This window comes from Empidonax traillii, unplaced genomic scaffold, assembly GCF_003031625.1.
Source record: "Empidonax traillii isolate 1590-97213 ecotype Southwest subspecies unplaced genomic scaffold, ASM303162v1 scaffold75:size1520028, whole genome shotgun sequence".
Taxonomy (NCBI): Eukaryota; Metazoa; Chordata; class Aves; order Passeriformes; family Tyrannidae; genus Empidonax; species Empidonax traillii.
Window position 1 is genome coordinate 151,230 of NW_020955268.1, and position 23,322 is coordinate 174,551.

Below are 23,322 nucleotides of genomic sequence, written 5' to 3' on the forward strand. Positions count from 1 at the left end.
TGGAGAACAAAAGATTCCAGGCAAACCTTATTGCAATCCTTCAGTACTTTAAGGGAGCTTATAAGAAAGATCAGAAAAGACTTTTTAGTATGGTCTGTAGCAATAGGACAATGGTTTTGAACTAAAAAACAAGGCAGATTCAAACTAGATATAGGAAGAAATTATGTACAACAAGGGTGGTGAAACACTGTCACAGTTTGCTCAGAGAGGCTGTGGATGCCACATCCCTAGAAACATCCAAAGTCAAGTTGAATGGGGCTATGAGCAACCTGATCTACTTGAAAATGTCCCTGCTCATTGCAGGGGGCTTGGACTAGATGATCTTTAGAGGCCCCTTGCAGTCTAAACCATTCCATGATTCTGTGAGAGCAGAGAGATCACTGCTCAGCAGTCTGGTGATGCTCCATAGCTGCAGACAGTCTCTGGGAGGCTATGATCTGCCTTGACCCAGTGTCTCTGCTTCGCAGAGGATTAAATCCTACTAGCACCAGTTTGTTGATACTGCATGGGCAAGTTTATGCTGTGCTTAGAAATGTCTTCTGCAATGTGGTCTCTCAAGCACACGCACCCAGCATGGAGGAGCAGAAGATGCAAATTTTGTGTCACCAGTATCAAGAACTGTACTTTCTTTTTGTGTACTTACTTTTGTGTGAAGTAACAGTGAAACAGTTTTTCCCATTGTGACAGAAGCTGCAAGTGGGGCATACAAGTTTATATAATTGAGTTCCAAAATCCTAACAGAAGTGGGGTTTAGATGGCAGAGCAGTTGAATGCATTTAAAAAGAGCTTAGCACACAAGGAAACCATTACATTCTTCACAGTCTCCGGATGTATTTTAGCATTGATTAGTGCCAACCCCATAGTTCAGTGATCTTCCATAGCAACTTGAACATGACTTACTGAAGTAAGTTAATTCAAAGTTATTAAAACAGATGTGTGTAGTGCTGCATAGTTACAGAGTTCTCTCAAATTACAATTACAACTGAAATTTCCATTACACAGATGATGCTGTGCTAAAATGGCTTTGTAACTTTGCTTTTCTTCCCACCCCAATGTCCTGTCTGTTCTTAGTCCTCAACTAAAATATTTTCGAGGTTGTTTTGGCTTTTTGCTTGTATGAGGTTAATGTGGATTTTCCTCAGACAATTCTTACACACTAATAAATTTCTCAAAATTCAAAAGATTACTGTGAATGGAAAATAGAACTTCTACAGAACAGCTCAATAATAAAATATTTGAGGATTCCTGGAAGATCTTAAACTGTTTATATTTATTTTCTAAAACAGAGAACCTCAAGGTTTTGTTTAGTTAGTTGTTGTTTGGGTTTTTTAAGACAGATCTAAGGAATCACTATTCTCAGTGAAGAACAACAACAGGACAGAGATATCACCTGTTTAAGCTGTGCTTAAAATAAAAACAGAAAGGAAAACAGACATTATTTTGCCTTTCTCCTACTTCATTACATTTGTTACCACATCTCACTATGGTATGATTCTGTTCCTGTGATCACTGTGCCACAAAGGCACCTCAAGTCATTACTCACTCTGTTAATCACTGATATGAATAAGGAAGAAGGGCCAGAACCTTTTCACATTACAGTCTCACATTGTTCAGGGGGAAATAAATAATCCAAGTGTTGAAAGAGAATTAATTATAAAGTGCTCTCCTTATAAACTTAACTTAAAGGTAAAGCTGTCACTTGTTTCTAAACCTTAGCTACCCTTGAAGACTACATTATCCATAGTCCATTGTACTTCCACAGTACTTGCTCCTAATTATTTCCATCATTTTCCAAAGCCTGTAGATATACGGATGTACTTAAATACAATTCCAAGTGTCAAATTTAAGCACTGTGGTTTCTTCCAGTTTAGCGTCATGGCTCATGCAAGTCCAAGGCGAAAAATTTGACCGTAAGAAGCCAATTCAGTTAGGAGTACAGAGTGTACTTATTTTCTACATGCTGCAGCAATGTAAAGAGCATTTGCCATCCAAATAAACAAACTAAAGCAAAATGCTGTAATGGTAAAACACTGAAGTAAAAATGCTTGCATGTTCATTCCATAAAGATATACATATAGACAGTTCTAGCCTGCTTTGCAGCCCAGTAGTTCTGTTTTCATCTCTTCCATTGGGCAGTGTAAAAACAATTGTGCAGTTCAACATCCCTCTTTCAGCAACAGAATTTTTACAGCTGTCCAGGAGGCAAAAAAATTGGCAGTTCTTTCACAGTTAAGGAAAATAATACATTGCATCAATTTCATTCTGGGAGGACTGAAAATAGATCCGTTGTGTTCTTGAAGGACAAGACTAAGACCCATGTGAACTACCTTTCAAAACACACCAAACTAATCTATAAAACTCCAGCTTAAGCCACACTGTTCACACATGCAGAGCCTCAAGTTCCTGGCAGACAATACTGCCGTTCCTTTTCAGTACAACTCACAGGAACACTTACTGTTACTAGCAATGTTTTCCTCTTTTTATTGTGCAGCCAAAAGTTGCTCCTTCAGTACAAATTAATAACAAACTCGGGATAGGAAGGTCTTTAGGAGACCATTACAGGATTTCGACACCATTTATGTCGTCAACATGTGGCGTCTCCTTTACAAAAGGGAAGGGCAACAGGCTGTGCCATTGTGCTTGCAAGATTGTAATACTGGAGATTTTGTTTGTGTATCCAGATAGAGGAAACACTTGCCTTTACTGGCTTTAAAAAGATCAGTGTTTGATTTAATAAATTCCCTGCCAAGAAAGCAGACTCCATTCTCAAAGGTTTAACACTAGTACTCACCAGGTGACTAGGTGTCCCAGAGCGTTGCTAGCAAGCTACAAAGACTTTTAACATCTGTGGATTTCCCCAGTTTGAAACCAGTCCAATTCAGCTGTTTCTATACTTAGCAGTCTCTGTAAATACATGAGAGATGAGTTTGGCAAGCCTCTGTTCCAGCTCTGCACTACAAACTCATCGCAGCATCCTATAAATCCAGAAGTTAAAAACGCACCTATGGGGAAATGCACATTTTAAATTAAAGTTAATAAACCTGTCTTCCTTGTCTCTGTAAAACATACTGTAGTTTGCTTAAGCTATGCACACCCAAACCTTTGCCTGTTCAAGAAGTCCTATAGACTTACTTCAGAGAAAATACTCATATGGTTCAGTCATACATGTGCTTAGACATTTGCACGATTAGGGTAAAATGACTAAATGTGAAATAGACTGTCAAAATAATAATTTAAAACTCAAGTGCATAAATGCTGCATGCAACTGTGTATAAAGTTATAATGAAAGCTTTGTGATCTCAAAGAAAATTGTAACTAATACAGTACTTTATAATTTCAGAACATCACAGTGACAACAAACCACATTGATCACAGCACCTATGTGCAGTAGGTATTTGTTCCTAAGTCTTGTTAATGGGTGGGTAGTGGTCTCATTTTCTTATGAGGAGATTACAACCCATAAACATGTATACAAATTATTCACAGATGCTACCCTTTTGTACTGCCGTCATGAATCTTGAAAACAAATAATTAATAAATAATGCATTCATTACATTTTCAGTGTTGTATTCCCTCAGATCCATCTAAAGAAAGCAGCAAAACTCAGAACCAAATATAGGTGCTGTTTTTACTTCCATGAATGTTTTTTTTTTTTTTAAGTGTTACATCCTCAGTAATACTTTCTGACCCAAGGATGATTCATCACCCCACCAAAAAAAGTAAAAATCAAGATAGATTTTACCAATTAAAAATAACACTCTGTATGTACTCAAATATCATTTCAGTGATGCAGTATTTTAACACTGCTCTCTGTGCCACATCTATTATGAGACATGGCTCCTGGTAGTCTGTCTTAACAGTCAGGCTATTATCGGCATGCAAGATATGTGTGCTCCCTCTGTTGGCTACCTTACTCTTTAGTAGGAAAAAAAATCACATAAAAGGAAAAAATCTTACTGGGAGGGAACATCATGTAAAGGTTTTGGCTAGGATATGAAAAATTATTTCCTATGCAACAGAGAATGAATTTAGAAAGAGAGCAAACATATAAGCAATTAAATGTCTGAACTCCAGCTGAAACTTGACCAGACCTTAAATTTTGCACGCATAAATATCTGCTGTCAGAGTTTTCTGTTTGTAATGAATCAGTGACACATATTACTAAAACCATCAGCCTCAGGCATGCAAAAAAGTATTTAGATGTCCAAGTCCTGGCATATCAAAGAAAAAAAATTGTATCAAAAACTATGCAGCTGCTTGCAAATACCAAAGCTAAGCCACAAAAGCAGATTCAGAAAAAAAACAGTCTTTATATGCATATTCCTAGTATGTCATACCAAATTTCAGATGTGGATGGTAAGAACCATCCCTTTAAAAGGTTTCAAAAGAATTTCTATGTAATAGAAGAGAATGCCGATAGCTATTTCGTTCAGCAACACAAATCAAGCGTTATATTGGCTGAGTAATTACTAAGTCTCAAAGTAGTGATACTGGTCATAATGTTGCCTCCACTTTCTAGACAGTTAATTGCTTGTATGATGTCAACAGTTCAGACCTCCTTACTCAGGAACACCATCAAACAAACAACTGTGTCACAAGCACACCAGAAATGCAGGCGCATCTCCTGCCAAGAGCCTTCACCCAGGAGCCTCTAAACCCAACAGAGCTCTGAGGCAGGGGAAAAATAATAAAACAGGGAAAGACTGTAATGTAAACAGGGCTCTCCTGCAAGGCCGCAAGTTGTTAAACAAAAACATATTAGGTAACAACACGCTTAGCGAGCCAATGACTTATTAGTCAACACAAGGGTGTGGGGCTGGCTGGAATTCCCAAATCAGATTGTCTGCCAGAGAGCCAATTCCATTACCTGGTCTGATAAAACCTGCAAAACCTTCAGAGAGCTATTCTCCCCCATCATCCGGCAGGACATCCAGCAAGCAGATGTGTGGCCCTGGGAACAGGGGTCTTTTTTCACTTAGCTTTCTAGCTGTTTTTATTGTGACTTATTTCTTTTCTCTCCCACCCACGACAAACTGAACTTCAGTCTGCAGAGCTGCAGTGGGTTACCAATTGACATCCTTGACAGAAAAACAAGGGTGCTGCTTGGAGCAGTATTGTGACATTGTATTTAAAGTGAGTATCAACAGCCTTAAGACTTTCTGCCTTACATTATCAGGCTCAGTCATCATAACATATTGTGACTACAGTATACAGTACTGTATAAAAAAATGTAAGGAAACCAAGCTATAGTTTTTGCCTGCTGAGGAACTGGAGTGTACAGAATGTTGCTGAGGAGTGGATATGAAACATGAACATGCATAGATATTACACATTTTTCTCTTGACAGCCAAGAAGTGAAGATACCTTGGTCTTTATATTGCAAAGATGCCAGCTACGACTGGCTAGAAAAGCTTATCCTCACTGTAAATTCTCTCACTTTTTCTTTTAGTAAAGAAAGGGAAAAAAAATCACCATATTCTGTTTTATACTGATTATTCCTATATGAATATCCCTCTGCCTCCAGCAGGACTCAGAAAATAACAGCTGCATCATTTTTGCCCTGTGGGGCCCAAGCTTGGATTGCTAGGGTAAAATCCTCATATCCGCTCAATGCTTTACATACCAAAAGGAATGAGAGTCTTCTAAAGCAAAATTTCAGTACATATTACTCTGGTAGAGGACATACCTCCAGAGCAATAGAAACTATCTCTATAACTTCTCTTTTAAAAGTGCTCTGCCTGTGGCACTGAGCAGCCTCACAGGAATCTGGGCTTGGAGAGAGCATGGAGCAGACAAGTCTCACTTGAAAAGATTTTGGGGAATGATGGCAGAAGACTAGAAAAACCCTAACCCCCTAAACTCTAGGACTAGGATAACAAATAGGTTGTAACTGCCCCCTATTTCTACTTTCTCCCCAGCTCTGAGTTTTGCATTTGCGTGTTTCCTGAAGAAACACAAACACAGCATTGACATTAATACTGAGCACCTTAGCAAACACAGAAAGTAAACACAGCCACCTAGCCAACATGTATGGTAGTCATTTTGAATCTGGGAAGCCATGATATTAGCCAGTGAATAGCTTCTTTACCCCAACAATTTCTTTATTTTATTAAAGAAATGAAGTAATATTGTAACATTACTTTCCATAGGGAGAAAAAAAAAAAAAAAAAGAGAGTATGACATGAGAAGGTTAAACATAGCTGTGTGGATGTTACGCTCAACAAGAGTTGTAATAAGGAGCATCAATGTCTTTGATTCCAAAGATATATGAAACCAAATAAATAGGTATTTATTGTCCTTAACAACCATTGCTTAAAGTATATTTAAAAAGAAAGGTAGAAACATGGGTCCAGTGGCCACTTGTACTTTTCAGAAAAGACATATACAGTGAATTTCTCAACTCCTTAATCCAAAACCTAGTAATAATCTGTGGTGCTGCTGATCCATCTGTGAACAAATAGAGAGTAACTGCCTCTCAAGGATTTCAGCAGAATGTACATTGAGTTAAATAACATAAAGAGCAGAAAGAATATTTTCTCTTAAAGCAGGGGAAATAAATTATTGAAAAGAAGTTTTTTCAAAACAACTCTTTGTCTCACTGAAGAGGGAGGCTTCCCTAGTGATCCCTGCAGTATAAAGAGTAGAATTACTGAGAGAGAATGTCAGTCACATTTTAAATCAAACATAAAGAGCAAAGATAGTTGCTGAGACATCTGGAAAGTCCATTATCCTTTAGAAAATAACTTATTTAGATTTGGAACTTCAAAACAGAAAAATCCAGAATGTTTTAAACTGAAATGCACATATATGTAGCTTACCTCAACATAGATTTTGAAATAGACAAGGTAAGTAGACTAGCTTTTGATTCAGACTGGTTCTAGTCACTAGCCAATTATAATGAAGTATGTTTAGATAAAAGTCTGAAAGTCGCTAAATAACATCTACTTTAAATTCCATAGATACCTATCCCTAAGGTTTAAGTTCCCAGCACTTAACATTTAAAAAAACAAATTTCTTACATTATGAAACAAATGACAGTAAAAAATTATCTATTCATAAGAAAATTATCATGTCATGAGAAATATTTGCAGAATTGGCAACAGGAGAGAATCAAGTAGTCAGGTCTCATATTGAATAAGTGCCTGTAAAACTGGTCTGCTTTAATGCAGAAGCACAGAGAAGTCTTACTGCTGAACACCATTCCACTGACTTTGAGGGCATACCTGTGAATATCTGTACTATCTCAGAATCTACAAGAGGCAAACATACTTTTGTAAAGACTAGAATAATTGACAGTTAAAAAAAATATAACCCTACAAGTCACTGTAAAAGGACATTTCAGTTTAAACTACCATAATAATACAGAAACAAAAAATGTGGAATAAATCACCCCTCATGTTATAAAAAATTTATTTGCCCTCTGATATCTGCCAAGTGATTCCATATGTGATACATTTTTCCCAAATATAATAAAAAAAATAAAATCAAACAAAAAACAAACAAAACAAAACACCAACCAGCAACAACAAAGAAGGTTTAAACAAACCTTTCAGAGTAAGTGAACCAAATTCTTTTGTTTAAACAAAGGGGCATTGAAATAATAAACATTCTTTTATTCCTGCATTTCAGACCATGCTGGACTATTTCAAAGGCTATTTACACCTTTAATACAGAGATCACTTGACTTCTGAAATATGTTCACAAACCCTTTGAAATGCCATAGGTCCACACTGCTGAGAACAGATGTTTCTGCTGACACAAAGAAAGAGTTAATGAGAAGGGAGATAATGGGGAAAGAGCATATCGCCTTTGGCAGTAATAGCACCAGTGTGCAGTGCATATTTTACTACAAACCAACTTTATTACATACTCTGCCACACTACACCAAATTCTTAATGAAATACTGCATGAACAATTTAGCAAGTGACAATCTTCTAGATTCCCTTTTTTTCACAGGCAGCCTAGAAGTCCATACACTGGATACTGCTCTGACATGTCAACATTTCTGACCTGTCAAAAGACTCCTTCAGCTCATGGCAGATGGAATTGGTATCAGTTTCCAGATTTACTAGTCTACTTACGGAAAAGTTCATCAGTGATCAAGATTAGTATTTTGTGCCTGTAGAGCACCATCAGGGTTTCCACATGGTTTTCTGAACACTATGGTTTTTCAGGAAGTAATAAAGAGACTAGTAAGAGCTTGTGATAGTATAAGTGTTTCAAAATAATATAGGAATAAAAAGAAAACATGAGCTGTCAACAGCCTGAAAGATGAGTGCAGTGAAAAACATGTTAGGGTGACAGAAGTATCTAATAGTGAGTGTTATTATACTTCTAACTCCATTTCAGTTAGTGATAAGATTCAGCCTTTCCCCACTTTGATTCATATATTTCTCCTTAAAATTATACCAGATTTGAAGTTGGGGTAAAAATTCTGCACCTACAAAGGTGATGGTTCAGGGCTGGCATAGTTTCAGATATCTGTGTCTTTCAGTTAGTTCTGGAGTAATTAAAGGCATGCTTTTCTAGCATTTTCAGCATTTCAGACAACAGCACTGCTCACTTTGTCATATAGGAGTTTCCACAAGCTAATTTCAGACAGAGATGAAAAAAGGGTACATAGAAAAATTTCTAAAGAACATCTGTGAGTAAGGAACCACCAAGTCTTTCCCATTCGTTTGTCAATATCCTCTTTTTTTTACAGCTTCCTAAAGGGTGCCTCTTGAATATCAAATTATGAATATGATAGGCACAGCAAGTAATGTGAGATAGCCATTTGATTAACAGGGCTAACCTCAAGCCACTAGTGCTTGCACAAGCTGTTAAGCTCTGTCATTATACCAGAGCTTTCCAGAGGCCAAGTGCAGAAGGGTCATCTCTCTGAGAAACTGTATACCCTTTACTTGGTGTTTTACTCTCTGGGGTTCGCTGTAATGTGACCCTCAGAGTGACTTGAGGCTCGAGGTTGGAAAAGTACAGATGCTGCAGCAGATCTGAAGGGCAGCAGTGAGAGCAGTTCCAAGGCAAAAACCATGAAGAAATTCCATGATGCTGCAGGGCAGATGTGTTCCCCCCTCAGTCCTAATTTTCTGCCGCAGGCTCTGTGTGCTTTCTGTGCATAGGAAAGGAAAGAAGGATCCAAGAACTTGGGCTGCACACTAGAAATGACACCCCCCCCCCCAAAAAAAAAAAAAAAAACCCACAGAAAAAATATACACACTTGATGCTTTGTATTTATTATAATCTTTATGTAAATGACATGGTACCTTTAATTTTCTTTGCTAATACAATTCAGGCCTTGAAGAGTGAAGTTTATGTTTGTCAGAAGTACAATTTTTCCATTAGGCAAGGTTTTTTAGTATCTCAGGGTAAATGTTTAAACAAAAGATTAGGGAAAACACCATTCAATTGCAGTTTTTTGATGAGGCAAACACCATGCTTTTAACACCATGCCATTTAAAATATTGTCTTTTAGCTACTGTTTCAGCTTTTGTTCAGCCTCGATAACATAAACTATAAATACAATAATTACATGTATGTTGTCACTGGCTGGTATGAGTCTGCTTTCATGCATGCACCTAAATAGAAACTGCTTCTGTTCCAAAGAATTTGTACTCATAGAATCTCAAGAAACAAAGGAGCTAAAAAGTCCTCCATCTATCATCCTTTTATGTCCAACAGACTTGAGGAGAAGGGAGGAAAAGGACATCAATACCCTTCTCTTCAGGCTCAGCATTACAAGCATGCCCCAAAGAAATATAGCAATAATTCTTGCCTGTAATCCTGACTTGGATGTTGGGTGTTTTGGGTTTTCTTTCCCTCTCCTAAATTAGAAGAAAAGAATGTTTCAAAATCACCTCAGTTTTCAGACAGGAAACAAAAAGGAGAAAAAGAAAGACAATACCAGAATGCATAATGCTGGCCATTCATGGACGCCGTTTAAGAAAACTTATGCACAAATAGGTATGGAGGAAAAAGGTTAATTATAAATGACACTGTACAATTCCTATCTAAGAATCCTGAGGTTTGCAAAAGGAAAGGTTACCCCAAAGTCTAATAAAACATTATGCCTGAATGTCCCTTTCTCACACACCAAAGGGTACTGCTATTGTTCCCCAGCAAGGCAGACAGCTGGCACTGCGCTCAGAGCGCCGGCCAGGCTGTAGCCAGCAACTCATTTACGACCCCAGCATCAGTCAGTCAAAGCAGATCATTTAGCAAAAAACCTCCCAGGCTGGTAGTCTTCCCATCCCTCACTCCCCCCACATGGTAGCAGACAGGTCCGGTCAGGCTGCACAATTCCCTGGCCTTCAAAAGCCCAACATTTTTCATGTTCATTTGAGAGGTTCTTTCCCTCGGATTCAAAGCTGCTTTCACAAACGTGTTAGTGGGTGAGAGCTTTCTATTCTCATGCTAGATGTGATTAATTTGAGGCATTCACGTGGCTAGTTCTGCACAGACAATGGGAATGGACTGGCTCACACCCCATCTACAAGCAATTTATGCCACAGAAGTTCAGACTAAAAGAAAAAAAGCTTTGATAGTAGCAAGTTTCCTGCTTGTTATGGATGGCACTGAGTGAAACACAATCAAGTATTTCTGCAAAAAGAAGATGGCTCTATTAGCAATAACACCAATTATTATTAAAACAGGCCTCACAAAGACAGAAGAGAATTTTTGCATTGTGTGACAGACGACAACAAAACACATTAAAAATCTGATTCTTGTATTTTCTTTAGTTCATCCAGCAAACACTATGCACTAAGAAAGCAGAGACATGAAACCTGTTTTAACCCAGATACTTAAATCTCCTTCTTCCATTTACAAGTACAGCTGTAAAAAAGTAAAGTTAATAAATAGCAAGAGGAATATTTGCTGAATTATCTTCTCTCAGTATATTACTCTGGCTAAAGGCCTGAATGGCAGTCCCATCGAATTCTCTAATCAATTGTAGAGCTTCCCTTTGATGGACTAAGATAGTAAGAACTCACAAGTATCTGAAATTCATCTCTGTCAAAGAATACTCAAACTTTCTTTACTCCAGTTTACATTCTGTACAGACAAGTGTGGAAGATCACGTCTTAGCCCTCCCCAATAAGTTCCCTTGCACTATACATCAGAAAGACAGCACTGAGTCCAATTTATACATAGATACATAGATATACGGATATGAGAATGCACTGGACTGAGATTTTATCTCCTATATATACAACAAAACACCTAGAGTGCATTATCAGATGCATAAAGTAATCATGCACAGATCTTAACATGCACCAAAAAAACAGTCCTCAGTGTCATTCATGAAACGCTTTTTGCAATTCTTCTGCATACCTAACATATGCTAAGGACATAACATGCTGCTTATCATTACAAGAAGTATTTCATTGTTTGCTGCCTCTCTGGTAGGGTTTAAAAGAAAATTGACAGGTACAAAACAGGAAGGTGAAAAACAGGCGAAGTGTAATGGATGTTTACTTAATCATACGCTGGCACATGTTTAAAAGTAACTGGACCAAACTGCAAAGAAGGAGCTAGCGTAGTGAGCTGGTATTCCAAAATGCTATGTCAGTAAATGGAAGGTCCTCTTAATTTCTATCAATTAACCCAGTACCTTAAAGTCAGCAATTACATATGGAAGCATGCCCTCCACTGGCCTTGAATTTGTTTCATAGCCAATGTGTATAATTAGTCCTGATTAATAACCCACATTGCACATCAACACTATCAGCAAACCCAAACGATCTACACTTCTGCTGCCACAGGAAGCCTTAGTGGTCTGATTGGTTCCTTTATCAAAGCACTCTGCTCAAATGAGATTGAGGGCTGATTTGGCACCCACACTGCCTGATTTATTAAGAGAGAAACAGCACTGCCTTCCACGTAATCATCTTAATCCCTTGCATCAACTAATTAAAACACAAGGAAAGATTTTACTTATGTGTGAGCAATTACAAGAAGTTCCTGGTTGATGTCCAAATGGATTCATGACATTAATTTGTGAACAATATAACCCTGAGTATTAAGAAATTTTAGCAGGTGACTTCACATACAGTAACCCATTTTCATTAACTGTGAGCACATTAAAAAGCAATAGGTGTGAACTTTACCTAGAATTAATAGCATTCAAAGACTGTTTCCAAAGGGAAACAACTAAAACAAAACAAAAACCAAAACAAACCAAACAAACAAACAAAAAACCCCTCACTGCAAGAGTAATTGATTGTCTGTAGAATGCAATTTCAACTGCTCTGGCAGTATGTACATCTTGCTAGCGTTACTTTCTTGGATTAGATTTGTTTGTAAGTGAACTAAGTAACTAATAGTAGAACTGGTAGCAGCTGTTATTATTATTCCCAGTTAAAGAGAAAGTGGTCTGTGCAAAAAGCTTCATCGAGAGCTGTGCAACCTGCTGTGTGGCTTCTGTTCATCTGGTTTGCCTCAGTCAGAATGGGAAGTGCTCCAGCACAAGGCATGCACATAATCTGACGTGGGGGATAACGCATAGAAACCCACTGGGTCAGTCATGCAAGCCAAGGCACTCACCGATAAAGCAACACATTGTGGTTACAAGCTTGAAGTGCCCAATCAGTGAACTTTCCACTGGGCAGATGGCTTGCTGTCTGGGTACAGCATAACACACCTAAAGCCAGTAAAAGGGATCTGTGATTTTTTTTTTTATTTTATTTTACTTTATTTTATTTTTTGTTAATTTTTGTTAGTCATGTTTTGGAGGGGACGATGCTAAACCATGCCACCTGCCTTATGAATTGCAATGGGAGAAATCTAGATCTGCCAATTAAAAAGTAATAGCAAATAAATCTATATCAGCATTTTGCTCTCTGAATAAAACCATACCACAATGTATAATCCATGTTCCCCTTCAGATTGCAAGAAAAAATGCAGTGGGATTCTAGTGCTAGAATTTCTAGCGTGTTTCAAATGCAAGGGCAGTCAATGATTCTCATAGTGACAAGGGAGTGTTCACGCACCCTCGTGTGTGGAGGAATACACAGCAGAGGTACAAGCTCCTTTTAATCCAGAGAAATTAAAGTCTTGACATATTTTAGCAACTAAATAAAATAACTTGGGAATATTACTGTCTGAATAGTAATGGTTGTTCCCTAAAGATGATGTTTATTATTCATACACAGCAATTAGCCTACAGCCCAGCAAAATCTCAGTGAGTGTAGTATGATAGAGAACTTACCTATGGAGATGCATTTTGAACATAGAGTACTAAATATTTTAAAGAGAGTACAATTCCTTGGCTTCATTCTAAAGCGTAACAGTGTCTTTGGGGAGGGAAAGGAGGAGTGGTAGGGTTGGGGAGGGGAGGAGTGGAGGGAGAAGGTGTGGCAAATATGGGGGAAAAATCTCAAATTGCTTCAGTTCAGACCAATTTAGTAAAAGGAGAGAACTTTAAATTGATTGTGTGAACTCCTCCTCTCTCCGCTGATCTGGTACCCTTCCCACATCTGTCTTTAATTGCCCAGGGCACCTCCTGCTGTCTTCTTCAACACTGGCACTCAGCTTGCCAAAGAAATCCTTAACCTGATCAGCTGTATCCTGACCAACTGTGGCACTACAAGATCTTACCGAGAGAAAAAAGAAAATGAGTTGGTAAAATAACAAACCCTAAGCCACTAAACTTTTCCAGCCCCAGCTCCCTTCAAAGTCAGGGCAACCACAGCTGGCAGCAGTAAGCGGCTGCAGTCCTGTGCGGCAGCAGAGCCACAGCATTCAGAGAAACATATTTCCAAAGCTGAAAACTAGGAAGACAAGCAAATGCTGAAGTTTTATGAGGCACAGTCATAAAATAATTTTATATCCTGCTAAGACAACACTAGGGCACACTGTTTGGAGTTACTGTAATACAAACTAAGAGTTCGGAACGTAACTTTTGTATCTTACTGTCCCCATTCTTCATCCCACCTTCACACTTAATTCAATCCTCCCTTTTAACATTGTTTTGTGACTGGGAGTTTGACAAAGATATTTTGTAGCAACAGTTTTCTTCAGCACTAGAGTGGGGTCCTTTTAACAATGCCTCTGTAGTACCTCAGGGTTTTGACAGAAAATCCTGTGTAACACAGGCAGTGAACCTGTACGCCAGCACATTCCCATCATCAATTGGAAACGCTTACTTAAGAAAATCTACCAATATCTTCCACCTGGCTCTGCCCACTCTGATGGCAATGCTGCTCCTGGAAACAAGCACCAGGCAACTTACTCTGAGAGCTGCCACTGCCAGCTCTGATAGTCTGCCCTCTTTTAACTACCCTACTTCAAATGTGCCAAAAGCAAAGAAGGAACGGGGGATGGGACGGGGGATGGGACGGGGGATGGGACGGGGGGAGCGGGGAAGAAGCCTCCTGTTTGTCACCTGTTTGAGAACATGTCCCAGGGTAAGGATGGGTTGGCTGCCCTGGGGACCTCTGCCCTACAACTGTTCCCAATACTCTCCCCCAAATATCTCAAAGAAGAAGTGGGATCTTCGAAGAAGTAGGATCTACAAGTGAGTAGGGTCATAATGGCTAAAACAAATGAGAAATCGTAACAACCTTTAGTTTGTCTGGCCTTGTTTTATTATTCTGCTTTAGATAAGGTACTAATCACGTAGGAAGGGGGAAAAGGAAGACAGTAGTACTGAAAGTAAGTATGCTGTTCTCTTGCAAACACATCTTACCTTCTGGCACAATATTCTGGGTACGAAGTGCCTGGCAATAAAACATTATGGTTTCCTTCTACTGGCCATTATTCTCAGCACGCAGCATTAAAATCTGCTTTCTGTAAAAACAAGTCTTCTAGGGTTTCACTGATGCAATGTTTTAGACTATCAAAAGGTTTAAAAACAGTGTTCACGGTTTCTCTCTCTTTCTTCTTTTTTTTTTTTTTTTTTTTTTTTTTTTTTTTTTTTTTTTTTTTTTTTTTTTTTTTTTTTTTTTTTTTTTTTTTTTTTTTTTTTTTTTTTTTTTTTTTTTTTTTTTTTTTTTTTTTTTTTTTTTTTTGGAGGATGGGAGAAAAGCTGTGAAAAATTTCAGAAAAAAATCAATACAGATCAACTTTGGTAGCAGCAGCTGTTGGCGAGTCTTCCTTCTTTGAATAAAGCTGTCAATATAGCTAAGAGCTTAAGGGCCAATTTCGAGATAGTTACCTTCCTGAACTAAAAATTAATGATTATAAACATTCTTTGTTTCTGCCCCATCCCCAAACTCTGTGTTCTCCTGTGGTAATCGGCAGAGTCAAGCTGTCACTATTATGTGCATGTTGTGAGCACAAAGAAGGGGAATGTGATGCGATAGCAAACCTACTTCCCCCAGTCTGCCTCCTTATGAAACAAACAAACAAATAAAAATACCCCACCATATTAAATCCTTTGGAGGAGGGGAAAAAACCAAACTTAATTTGACTGATTGTGCTTAAGGCTGTGGAGGAGTCATCGTAACTACCACACTAGATCTTGGCATGCATCCAGAAACTTGAAGCGCTAGAATTATATATGGTGGCATGTGTCAGGCCATTTCACTGCACCTAACAGTTGTCTCCAGCTTCATCTCAAGCTAATTAGCTGTAAAAGTCACTTGAGAAAATTCTCCCCTTCATGGGGATTTCACAGTAAGGGCTCTAAAAAACAGCATCACCTACTACAGAACTGAGGAACTTTGAAAGACTAAGAAATTCTGTACTAAATTGAGATGATCAATGTTTACTACAGATCAGTCAACACTATCAAGTATTAATAGGACAGAACCAAAATTTATTAAAAAAAAAAAAAAAGAAAGAAATCAATAATTTAGTCTGGCCATGATAAACCTCATGGGTTTAACTTGATATGCCATTAATATGAAAAGAATTTGACAGTTTACATAAGGGATGTGACCTAGTGCCAACAACCTCTGGCTTCTACATTTTCCAGATGGCAAGAGATTAGGCGAAAGTCTTTATTCTCATAAGAAGATTTTTTTCCTCCATGGAAAAACTATAAAGGGCAATTCTGTTCCAAACTTCAAGTCTCCTTCACAAATGTCTACTCAATTCCAGGCCTTAACTAATGTCTATTAAAAGAAGTCTTTGGGTCTGAAGCTGGGAAGAAGAAAAAGAATAAAAAAAGAATTAAGAAAAAAAGGCTAAGGCAAACCTAAGTTTAATGCTTGCCTTTAAAAGATATATTGACAAAAGCAGTGGGGGAGAGTTTAGACTATCATTAACTTAAAGGAAAAGGTTGGCAAGTTTCAATTGTGGATGTGAATACCTACTTGAGTTTGATCTTGATGGACTTAAGATGGGGGAAAAAGTTAAGCCTACTTACATATTAAAAAATGCAGTTTTGTTAAATTCAGTATGTGCCGTTTTTCTCACTTTGATTTATACCATCACTGACAAAGACTTTGAAGGACATTCCTGTTTAATATGGTAAAGAGCCACAGCACAGGGCATTGTCTCTGCTTTGCAAATGTTAATATGAAAAATCATCCCTTGACAAAGCATGACACTATTTTCCATTAATGCCTGAAATACAGCAAAGAGGGAAACTGGAGTCTTTCATTCCTACTCATCCAAGGGAAGACATGGATGATTAATCAAAGTGGTCCATAAGGTGAAAATATATTGTGTGAAAAGTAACTTTTGCAGACAGAAATTCATAACCGATCAATCAGACTAAACATTAAAAAAAATAATCAAAACATATTCTTCAGTGCCCGAGGTATCAAAAAAGTAATCTGTGAGAGTTGTTCACTTCTCCTTTCAACCATCACAAAGTATTACCTCATTTTTTGCTTTACTGGCATCACCATAGTAACCCTTCTCCTGCAAGAAATATTCCCCAAAGGCCACCACCCCTCTAGCAAATGACTTCAACACCTCCTATCCTTTGCCTTATAAATTGACTCATCCCTGAAGACTCACAGTAAATTCAAGTACTGAACACACACCAAACCTCAGCCATTAAAGGATCATCTCAAAATGTAAGCTTAACAAGTCTTCTACACAAACCAGACTTTGAAGTGATCATCATTTTGGCTCAGTCCCAGATGTGGAGAAAGAAAGCAACTATTACCAAGACATTGTTTCCTTAACTAACCCCCAACCATTAGTAAGTCATTTTACACATGATCATCTTTCATTCCCAAATATATAAACTGATAAAGATAAATCTATAGTACTTTCCACATTACAATTGTGTCACTCAGACTCACAGGCCAGAACAGTCTGGCAGTCATATAGCTTTAGAATGTCATTTAAGGAAGTGACCTAAAAGGATTACATCATACCACCAGGTTTTCCTCAGCAGTCTAGAAAAAATATAGTAAAATTTGAATAATTATACCAAGTGATCAATTTAAGACTTCCTTTGGAAGAAGTAAATGCTACAGTTTCATTTGTAAAATATTCTGGGGTATGGTCAGATATTACAACTAGTATTAAGGCTCAGGGATGTAAAAATATTTGCCATAGCCTCTCACAAAAGACAGCAGGCTTTATTCCAGCCAAGGTATTTTACCATTTTGCACTAATTCTGGAATCTTCTATGATTATCAAGTTAGAAAAACGAGGGGTTTGACACATTCTTAAACAACATTTCTTTTCTGTTCCATGCTTGGACCAGTTTCAGGAAGGATCCAGTAAATCCTGATCCCAGCCAGCAGGAGGGGTCAGTAAATCCTCCCAAACACTTCTCCCCACCTTCTTACTAGCAGAGGGTTTCTCTGCACCAAGACAGAGGGGTAAAGCAGTTTCACGATGATTCAGAAATAAACTCTTTCAAAGTCTTTGCCCATGCTGCTGCTTCAGGTGACAGCCACTCTGCTACTCTCACTGCATCATGACACCTCCTCTGCTTCTGCAATGCAGCATCGTATCATCCCGGTAAAACAGGGCAAATTTGTACACCTTTACTGGTAAGATTTTGCTTTAAACCCAGATTATCATAACCAAAACATGAGAATTTATTCTAAAAACTCACTACTCTACTTGTAGCTGAAGGCAGCAGCACCTTCTGTAAGAGCATCAGTCATGAAAAGCAAGTAGGGGAGCAATTCCTTTCAGCTTGCTAAGCTTTGGCTAAAAACAACCCATGAAGTTTCTCAAACGCTCAGAGAGGATTTGATTTTGTTAACAAATAAGGAAAATTTAGACGGAGGTTAATTCAGCACAGCAGAGGACTGAAGAAAGCCATACAGGTCTAACTACCTGTTAATGTTCAACTTCCTTATGTTGGCGCAGCTTCTTTTTCTGCTTTCAAAAATGTATCATCTGTTCAGTATTTCTGAATGCCCTTCGAAATGACAAATTCTTCAGATTCTCATGAAGACTCAGCTCCCACTGCATATAAGCGCACTTTAAGTTCTTCGTCTTTTTCTTCTCATGTATCCCTGTTTCTATATATACAGTTTTGTTTTTTCTGAAGTTATAGTATACTGTATTGCTCCTCTGTTCTCTAATTCATAACTGTTTGTTTCATGCTTTTCAGGACATATTAAGCAGAGAAGTGCAAAAACAGAAGACAAGGGGTCTCAATTACTCCATGCCTGTAAGGAATTTCATCGGGAGAAAAGAGCTGGTACTTGACTGCTATTGAGGGAGCACTAGATTCTAGACATGAGTGGGACAGCTGGAAATGCCATATATATTTTTTGCTTTCCAGTTGCAAAAAGCTAGTCTCTTTTAGGATTAAATCAAAAGGTTCTATCTTGACAGAGAGAGCTATAGTTCTGTCAAAAAAAAACCAAACAAACAACTCCACACAAAAAAAAAATCCACAAAAAAAGACACACAGAGAAAACAAAACTAAAGTTCTACAAAGAACAATGCTAGTGTAGTGCAGTCTAACAAAAGAAACCTGATAACTCAGTTTATCAACATAGTTAATAATAAACTCTGTGATGCATGATTCAAATACCAGTCCTATGCAATCTAGACAGCAGAGCAGTGCATACCTTACCAATAACAACTAACTAAAAATAGGTAATACAAAAGCAAACCTTAATTTTTCTTTGGTAGTGTGTGGTGCTCCTTTAAAAACAACCAAAAAAAAGCAGCTTTATAAGTATCTAAACCAAGTTTCTGTTGGTTTTTTGAAGGGGGGGGGAATATGAGGGCAAGTCAAAAGGAAAGATCTTTGCAGTTCTGGGAACAGACTGTAATAAGAAAATCATTAAATATATCCTTGCAATTTTGTATCCATTGGCTGGGATAGCTGTGCATTGTACCTTGAAGGTGTACAACTCTAGTCTCTTAATCAAAATGAGACTGAACACATACAAGAGCAACAGAAACTAATGTATATTTTGACACTGTTTGTGGTTTATCTACCTCTTCTCTGTGCCAGCAGAAGACGTTTTCCCCAGATTGTATGCTAAATTGTGTTCACAGATCAAAAAGACCACAGGCCAATCAAACAGGTTTTCACCTTCCATTGCCAGCACTTTTTTTCAGGTCACAAAATCTAAGCCAAGATCCTCACTTTCAAAGCAGTAAACAGCATTCACGTTTCTTGTGTCCTTCAAAGTTCATCTGAAGCTATCATTCATATTTGGTTATTGTTTTCTTGAACAAATGAATGACAAATATATGAACAGTAAGTACCCCTCTGGGATTCTGGCAAAGGGTTTGTGTATTTGTGTATAGACGCTGTTTACAGCAGTGTTTTCAGTACAGGGGAAAAAAGCATCTCTGCCTTTGTTTCAAGGATAGTGACTCCTATATATTAATACCTCGAGAGATAATGTTGACAGAACCAGAGTTGCAAATTGTTTAGTAGCACTTGGAAATTAGAGCAGCTCTTCACAACAGTGGGACATTATTATGATGCACCTAGCATTCCTGATGGACTGCATCCAAAATACACTTGTCTAACACAGAATAAGAAAGAATATCATTACAGAATATAAAGTGATATCAGCTTGGCCTCTCCCTACTTAGAAGAAAACTCAGCACAGTGTTTTGCCAAGTTTTAGAAAGACAATTTTATTTTAAATTGCTGAGCTCCATAACGAGCTGCTTTTGTAGAGACCTAAAAGGAGATATTAGTTGTTTAAATGTTTCCCTCAGTAGCTTCAATCACGGAGCTCATCTTTCCTTTCTCAACAAAGCCATATTTCCTTGCCAAAAGTTAAATTATATCATCCACAGAAATCACAGATCTTGTTTAGCATCCAAAAGCTGAGAAAAAATCTCAGCATGCTGGACCTTAAAACAACCCAAGGGCCTCATTTCAAACTTGATGGCTATCCTTTTCAGTTGGGATTTAGCTGGCTTGGAGGGTGGGGACACCCTTTTTAACTGAGGATTTTAGGTATGCCTTTGATTAGAAACGCATTGTTCTCTTTACAAACACTTTGTATTTAAAAGGAAAAACAAGAACGGTACTACTCCATCCTTTCAGCAGAAGTCTGTGCTAAACGTTTTGTAAAACTATGGTCAGGCAAAAGACAACCTTCAAACTGGGAAGAGGCACGCAAATTGATTTTGCACTAGTAAGCACAAACCTGTAGGCACACTGGAGCGGAGTGCTTAGCACGCCAGCTTCAGAGATAATCCGAGGGGAAGCTAAGTTCTTACTTCAATGGGTGAGCTGTCTGGCAGAAAGTAACAAGCAGCCTTTCTACCTTCAGCGATAACCAAAGCAAAATGTTTTGTTCAAGGTCAGCTCATTTTCAAGCTTTCTCTATGCTCAAATGGCTCAGCTGCTCCCATGCATATCTTTGAAAGATCCCTGCAGTGAGCTGCAAAAGTCCTTCAAATCCTCACCAGACTAAACCTGGAAACTGAAGATGAGGGGAAATTGAAAAGGAACAACAGCAAGCCCCAGGAGGCTAGTGGAGCACCAGATGCACTCTATCTATCTGTTTTAAGAGACATAGTTGGTGATCTCTTGCATTGCATGTAAGATTGTATTAAGCCATAATTCTGTTGCTGTTTTGTTCAATAATTTTATGTGATGGTTAGGTTCACTCTTCCTTACTTATAGCAACTGTAACTTATGAGGAAAAGCATATTCTTTGTTAAGAAATCATTCATTTTTAAATGCTCAGAGAGGCATTTAAAGTGTATCATTGACTAGATGGAACACAAAATCTGATCCTACATGCTCTGGCAAGGAGTGCAGGAGTATCTAAATTCTGTCATAAAGACATTATTTTAATCAGCTACCAAATCACGGTCCTGAAGCTGCAAGAAAATGCATTTATCAACACAGTTATCCACTCAATAGCTTCTGACAGCCACACAGCAGACAGAGTAATTCCTACTACTGAAGGCCCATGGATTTAAATATCCAAGATACAAATTTACCCATATAAATACCATTCAAGTGTATTCATCTCTAGGCAAACTTTGTACTGAACTTCTATTCAGCAGCTGTTTCAATTTCAAAATTACATTCATAAAGATTATATTTTTCAATATTTAATCTGCCTGTATTACTTCTTTCTTCTCTGCTTTTTGAATGGTGTCAAGATGTTTAGTTTCAGAAATTTCACTGCCACAAAATATCAGAATCTGTTTATTGATTAGTTTTACGATGAAGGTATTTTAGCATAGAACTATTTCTGAGATCAGAACATGCTTTGGTGAGGTGAACAATTCATATCCCCACTCCTACAGAAAATGAGATAATAATATATTATGAATTATTAATAATATGAATTAATTTACAAAATACTTTGCAGACACAGCAAAGCACATAGAAAGGCTAGTCAGACTTCTAGAGCCCTAGAAGTTTCTCCTTCTGTTTTTTTAACTCCTTACAATTAAAAGAATGATCTTATGCAATACTGAAGTATTGATGGAAGTATTCCCACATGGAGAAGAAACCTAGTGTCTGTTAAAAATCAAAGGAAACTTAAATGCTTCCAAATCTTACTCTTAACCACCACTTTAATTGAATCTCCATTTCAAATATTCTTTTTTCCTTAATCTAAGTTGCCAACTGCCAAAAGCCAGACTAGCACACCAAGGAAATACATGAATTTCTATTTGCAACATTCTTCTGAACTTTCCTAAAAGCTCTCAATATTGTTAGTACCAGAATCAAAGATGTGATTTGGCGCAAGACACAGCCAATACGTTGTTCCTATTATCCAAACTAAATCTGTGCATACCCAAACTGAAAACAAACAAAAAACACAATCAAACAAAAAACCTGATTCTTTGTTATAGTATTGACAGCATTTCTTCCACAGTTACAAACAGATGCTTAATGACTCCTGCCTTGCAATTTTATAAAACTTGCAAAGCAATTGCAGTAATGCCAGGTGCATAAGTACAGACCAAAATCAGCAACAGAAGAGAGCAAGCTGTTCTTACCAATTTTGCATAACACTGGAATAGCAAGACGAGAAGTAGGCTCCTCTGAGCTCCTTTCACAGACATCAGTGATACAAGCAACTTGAAAATAACACTTCCAGCACAATGTCTTTCTACCTTTACCAACAGTCATGCTCAGGACTTAAATTAGACAGCTTGATCCCCAGCTCAGTTCAAAGAGAGTGTTTATCACTGAATTGGAAATTTTATTGCTTATGGTGCATGCACTCAACTCTAAAACAACAGCAAGCTTAACTGCTTAAGAGATTATGTTCTGAAAAAAAAGTAATTCCTGTAAAATCATTGTTTCTTTTGTTCCATATTACAACAGAGAATTAAGTTATAGCCATTGTTTGCTGTATTAGAAGAGTATGAGAGAGAGAAAACAAAACAAAGCTCATAAACAGCCATCCAGTCATTTCAAACAACAGACAAGGAGAATTTTGGCTTATAGGACAAACTGGTTAAGGAACTTACAGCCAGATTCCTTTTATGGTTTTAAAGAAGAAGAGAAATCCCCAAGTTACCATACTGTAAAAAAGTAACTGAGTACTTCCTGAGGTGCAGGGAAATTATTTTGTATACCCCTATAATACTTTGGTGGAGAAAGGAAGGTGCAGAAAAGTGTTTGTTATGCTCTTTTAACAGTTCTTCATTATTTGGGTAAATATATTCACATCTTTAGAAAATAAAATAGAAACAACAGCTGAATCACAGCTTTCCAGCTTGCCAAAATCTACAGTGTGCCAGAAGATTAAAATAAAATAGGGTTAGTAAAGCTGGAAGCTTATCCAAAATATTACAGCAGAAATGCCTCGATTCTTGGTCTGCAGAAGAGTGAAATAAAAGAAACTTCTTGGGATGATTTACATTTGCAAAAAGGGTCAAAATGAAAACTGAGTGAACTGAAAGCAACTGTTAAAGAGAACTGATCTTTCACAGAGGTCTCTGTGAAATATATGAATGCTGTTGGCTGAACCTGCTTAGAGAACACTGCCAATCAACATGCAGTTC

General features: G+C 37.7%; 1 protein-coding gene across 1 annotated transcript in view; it reads right to left on the bottom strand.

The window, feature by feature from the left end:
• Window positions 1–23,322, bottom strand: part of EFNA5 (ephrin A5) — a 204,411-nt gene that overhangs the window by 122,171 nt on the left and 58,918 nt on the right. The window lies entirely within an intron of this gene.